The sequence below is a fragment of the Bombyx mandarina genome, chromosome 19, assembly GCF_030267445.1.
Source record: "Bombyx mandarina strain Sakado chromosome 19, ASM3026744v2".
In the NCBI taxonomy this organism is placed as follows: Eukaryota; Metazoa; Arthropoda; class Insecta; order Lepidoptera; family Bombycidae; genus Bombyx; species Bombyx mandarina.
Genome location: NC_143225.1, coordinates 8,039,498 through 8,046,244, shown reverse-complemented (window position 1 = coordinate 8,046,244; position 6,747 = coordinate 8,039,498).

Below are 6,747 nucleotides of genomic sequence, written 5' to 3'. Positions count from 1 at the left end.
TAAATAACACCTTTACATCGCTATTATTAATAAGGCCGTAGGCTCCTTAAGTAAACGATTGAAATGAATAAGTACTAGTAGTCTCCCGGTAGTCGAAATTCAACTATAATTAATTGGAATTGTAAGTTTGTACACTATTATGATAGTAATTTTATAGTTCTATGATCACAAATTTCGCCAAGGCTACTTTTAAAAAAAAAATTAATAAAGACAAACAATATTTAATCTATTCTCAATTTGACAACAGACGTCAAGATCAAAAGTTTGACAATAAATAGTATGCATGCGTATGTGCGTCAAATACATGGTATGCAGTTGTGTAATGTTTTCTTTATTGATTAAATGTATCTTTTATGCATTATTTAAAAAAAAAATTAGCATTGTGCACTTCTTATCTATATTCTCTATAAGTGTAGAAAATTTCATACTCCTCCGTCCGCGCACTTTTCGTAAAAAGGGATAGGATTTGTTAAAAAAAACAATTAGACAACTAGGTACATTAACTTTAAAATTCAATTTTAATCGTATCACGCTTTACGCCTCTCTTGAGAAATTACGTGCAAGCCGAACGTCATTCAAGCGAGTGCAATTGCGGACTCATCAACGTAAATTCACTTAACGCGGTGAGTTGACACCAATTGATCGATTACGGACACCGATGTCTATTCCACAGCCCATGATGTCAGTTAAACCGCATCCGGCCTACACAATACCGGATAATTAATCGAAGGCTTCCAAAATTTCTACAAAGTTTTATTAATGATCTAGGCAGACGTTGAATCGATATTTTTTTTATTGCCCTTGTAGGCAGACGAGCATACGGCCCACCTGATGGTGAGTGGTTACCGTCGCCCATGGACTTCAGCAATGCCAGGGGCAGAGCCAAGCCGCTGCCTACCGCTTAATACTCTCCACAAGCCTCGTTTGAAGAAGGACTTGTCATAGCGCTCGGGAAATACCGTGGAGGGGAGCTCATTCCATAGCCGGATGGTACGTGGCAAAAAGACCTCTGGAAACGCACTGTGGGTGACCGCAGTGGCTCCAGGTAGTATGGATGAACTCTACTCCGGTGGCGGGCGGTGCGATGGTAAAAACAAGATGACGGTATCATCTCGAACAATTCCTCAGAGCACTTCCCATGGAACATACGGTACAAAATACAGAGGGAACCGAAGTCCCTCCGCAGACCCAGAGGCTCCAGTAGGTAGGAGGTATATGCACATAAATTCACAATATTTAATTGGTATTTCATAATGGAACTTTTAATTATATAAATAATAATAAAAAAAACTGTAGACTTTCTTAAGGTATGTTTCATTACTTTCGTTTTCGTCATTCAAATTTATAATCATCATTGTTTACGTAAACACAAAAGTAAATAGTAAATACAAAAGGAATATTCGTAATTAAAATTAATTAATCGCAAACACTACATACAACATATTACTTCTATTCTAGTATAGTCGAAGATAAAATATTTATGTGTTTGTTTGTTCATCACCTTTGTATGGATGTCGCCTATCCTATCGATTGACTTAAAACTTTGTAAGGTTACCTACTATTAGTAGGTACCTACCTACTTCAGAGAAAATTTTGTAGTACTGTACCAACTACGATAGATAACGCGTGAATAATTTTAAAGAATTACTGGATATTATATCGTTCATGTATTAATAGTCACAGCGGACGGTGGCGGCTTTACAGTAGTGTCAAAATAAAATAAAAAAACAACTAAAATGAGCAGAAGGGTTCACAGTTCCGAAACCATACACCAGAAGCTCCTTGGTTTTCAGAGTGCTACGATATTCATATTTTCAAATTAAGTGTGAAGATCTTCAGCTGTAGGAAGTGGCTTGAATAGGAAGTCCGTGAGCGACGGTCACCATTCACCGTCAGATAGACTGTCAGTCTATAAAGGCAATAAAAAATCCAGCTCGATCAGATAACCGACACCTCACGCCCGCCTCCTCAAGTCATTATACTTCTACATACGCATAATCTGTCTGCAGTAAGAGATAGCATGATTGTAGAGATTGCTTAATGCCAAGAAGGCCACAAAATCGTTCTACCCTTCCTATCGTATAATCATCTTTCGTCGCCTTTTTTCTAACTCAGCCTTGTAATTAATAAGAAGTTTAAGGTTAAAGTTAGCCAAAATGTTAATTTCAAATCTAATAAATTCATAGTGTATACAAGTATACATTTAAAAAAAATTCGTGATAGTGATGCTTAAAATGAATTACAGCCCTCCTACAGCACGGTACTTTACCAAACAGCCGAAAAAAATATATCTCCAATACCCTTTTATGAAAACGGTATTTCTACAACACAATAACAAGATTTTTGTTTAAAATTAATATTTAGATAATTACATGATGCTCTATGAACACACAATACATATATGGGAATAACCGAAATTTTGCTGCTTATTTCTTATATGTTTAATAGATAGAAAAATACATACAGGTATAGTTGCAATGTTTCATTCAGAAAAAAATATACTCTTTTTGTACTGGCTTCTAGTCTCATAAAATGGTTTTGCACTACACGGGACTTTGTAGGAACGTATCTACCATGTTATAGGAGGGCTTAACTGTATCCTAATTGAATACGTATACATTTCTGCCCTGCTAATCATTGAAGAGTTCCCTCACTTGGATCTGGATGTCGATTCAGGTTATGCTGTAACACATTAATAAATGATGCACAATTTTAAAGCGACCCGTGAATCGGCGTGCACTGCACTGTAGTGATTCTAGCGGCCCGCGTTCAGGTACGGACTGCATCTTAACATATTTTGTCCCCGCTTGTATAAAAACGCGTGCTACCGTTGTAGCCAGTCTACACGTCATTACGGATCCTCCCGATCCATTAACGGTGCTTTTAGGTACCACAAGCACCGGTCACCGTCCTCGTCGAACCCGTCGCTTGCGACGAAGGGCTAGACGAGCGATTTAACCCATAGATACAGCCCACTGAGTTTCTCGCCGGATCTTCTCAGTGGGTCGCGTCTCCGATCCGGTGGTAGATTCTGCGAAGCACTGCTCTTGCTAGGGTCAGTGTTAGCATCACTCCGGTTTGAGCCCCGTGAGCTCACCTACTAGTTAAGGTTACGCTGAAACAGCCTCTCAAGGCTATCAGCTTAGGCAGGAAAAAGAAAAAAAAGGTGAGGGTCCTTAGTTTATAAAACTGCATACGGTTAATTCAACTTGCCTTCATACGAGTATTAAGAGATTCTCGGAACGTCTATCGTATAACCGTAATACTATCATCGTACTAACTCGAAAAAGCGATGACCGTTTTATATTCTAATTAATAACCGAAAGACTATTTTAATTTTTTTAGATTCCGTGGATTCCTGTAGTTGCCAGTCATTCAGAAGCCGTGCTAAACGGTTGAAGTAAAGATTGAGTCCACACGTAAATAATTAGCTATATACGAATGGTACATAACCATTCACGTTAATTATTAGTGCCCGATTTGTGATATCGGGTTCCAATGGTCCCGTCATCCCGACTTTATTTATTTGTTGGAATACGCTCCGTGGACCGTCCCGTAACGTCCCGGAACCTGACTCTGTACCTAACACATCTCATGCTAAAAAGCTGGAGTATCCTCGATGTACCCCAGGATCCTATACTTCTGAATCACCATAGTTTAAAGATACCTATCACCATTTAATTACTGTAATATTTCATCATCACCATCATACAATTACCCTCAATAATTTGTGACTATAATATCCAAATTTTGTTAATCTGGATAAGTTATTGTTTTATATAGTTATTTTCTTTGTTGTATGTGTATGATTTTTAGATTATTTTTAGTTTATTTTTTATTGCTTAGATAGGTAGACGAGCTCACAGCCCACCTGGTGTTAAGTGGTTACTGGAGCCCATAGACATCCACAACGTAAATGCGCCACCCACCTTGAGATATAAGTTCTAAGGTCTCGAGTATAGTTACAACGGCTGCTCCACCCTTCAAACCGAAACGCATTACTGCTTCACGGCAGAAATAGGCAGGGTGGTGGTACCCACCCGTGCGGACTCACAAGAGGTCCTACCACCAGTAATTACGCAAATTATAATTTTTCGGGTTTCATTTTTATTACACGATGTTATTCCTTCACCATGGAAGTCAATCGTGAACAATTGTTAAGTACGTATTTCATTAGAAAAATTGATACCCGCCTGAGATTCGAACACCGGTGCATCGCTCAACACGAATGCACCGGACGTCTTATCCGTTAGGCCACGACAACTTCACTATGTTGGTACGACCGCATTTCATTTTTATTTTTATGGCATCCTGAGAAATCTTTAAGAAACTCATACTCTCTACTGCGGCGACCGCTAATTATAAAATCCAAATTCATGTTCAACTTCTTTTAAGTAATAAGTCAATAGTTTAAGCTTGGAATCAGGGGTATCAGGGTTAGTAGATGTTCTGTTCTTTAAATAAATAAAAAATAAATATGTACGTATCAATTACTTTATTTTAAAATTTCATGGCAATAATAACAAGGACAAACGTCAAGCTTTGAATAATGTAAAACGAATTCTATCTTGAACATTGATATCATTTTACAAAACAGTACCCTCTCTGTCTGTCTGACATGAAATAAAAACCTTTAACGTTTTTTTTTTAAATTAAGTATGATTAACTGTTAAGACTTAAGATCAAAATATTCTCAAAAAAATTTGCTCGTTGATATTTAAAAAAAAAATTAACCTTATTGTTTTATAAATACGTTATACAATAGCATAATTGTGTTTTCTATGAAATGAATATTTCCATGACTTTAAATGAGTATGAAACGATCCAATCCGTTTTACATTTTCCAAAACCACGCACCTAGTCTTCAATACAAAACAAATTCACTTAAAATTAATCACAATTAATTTATACACCATTCCAAATTAGATTTTTTTAAGCTATCAGTTTCGGATTTATTGTATAGTTTATTATTGTTCATATGATATAACATTTGCATTAAAAAAAAATCTATTAAAAATACAAAAAATATATCTTTCACATTTCCAAAATTTCAATTTGTTTGTCCCAATTTTAAAATGATTATTCATATTTTACGTCAACAGTGGTCAAAGTAAAAATAATAACGTATAATTAAAAAGTTTATGTCAATAATTTTGTTATACTAAACCCCCTTTGTGCAAATCGATCTCACGTGATGACGTAGCATTAATTGACAGTTTTAATCCAGTTTTTTTTTATTGCTTAGATGGATGGACGAGCTCACAGCCCACCTGGTGTTAAGTGGTTACTGGAGCCCATAGACATCTACAACGTAAATGCGCCACCCACCTCGATATAAGTTCTAAGCTCTCAGTATAGTTACAACGGCTACCCCACCCTACGAACCGAAACGCATTACTGCTTCACGGCGGAAATAGGCGGGGTGGTGGTACCTACCCGTGCGGACTCCCAAGAGGTCCTACCACCATTGACATTTTCAGGACACAGAACATGAATTTGATTTACATTTAAATTTTGAACATTATTTTAATAATAAAAATTCAAGTAAGTATAACTATATACAGTCAAAATCTGTTATAACGACATCGAAGGGACTGCTCAAATTCAGTCGTAAAAACCGATAGTCGTAACAACCGGTGATGTTTAATGTGTATCGTGCAAGTACAAACAAATCGATAGGGAATTATTGGAAAAACATATTTACATAATACGCGATTTTTCTTCAATATTAATTTGTTTTATTTTTCTTTGCGACATTTTGAAAGTTTCACGAATAACTCCACAAAGTTTTGGTGCGTTTTGTGTATAAATAAGTAATAAACTAACTGAAGAGATATGAAGAAGCGGTCTTTGACTCTACTGTATGCACGTGTTTTGTTTCTAAGAATTAGAAAAGACCCTACACTAAACTAAATCCTATTGTTTTTTTTCCTGATTTTAATAGCCATTGAAGACAAATGTGGATACCTATTCAAATTTTTTACAATACAGCTTAGCCGGTCGTTCTAACAGATCTAATTCTCCGAAATATTAGTTAAATGTGGTCGTTTTATGAGGTATGTCGTTATAAGCAATGTCGTATAAAGCAATGTTTTTAATAAGGCGGTCATATGGCATTCAGCCGGGACCTTTGTTCTAGGTTGTTATAACCGGCATGTTGTTCTAAACGATGTCGCAGTAAACGGTTTTGACTGTACTTAAAATTCATTAAAATATTTTATTGCAAAAATTGATAACATTTACGAATTTACACATGTGTACGTAAAAACATTTGATCAACATTACGTTTACAAAACTGCATTGATTCAGTCTCCAAAACTTCGTATCGTATTTTGCATTGGTGCAATCAATATATTAAAATTAATAACCTAAATGTACACTTACAGAATACACAAGAATTAATTGACTGTCAGTTTATTGACGTATTTTGATTACAATTAAAAAAATTTAAGTGAAATTTATAACAAACTTAATGTGTAAGCGTTGTGCTTATTATTCTATCAAAACTCATTTATAATAGTTACTAGATTAACAACAAGCCTATTTTACAACATTCATAAACATTTCAAATTCCAAACGTTGGATATTAATTAATTATTATAATTTCTTGAAACACAGTAAATATATATTTAGAGAAATAGGCAACATTACGACCTACATATAGCTTAATTTTAATCTCATCCCTTTTTTAATATGATTTTATTTAAATATCCGATATTAAAAATTCGTTGTATTCAAATTACAAAT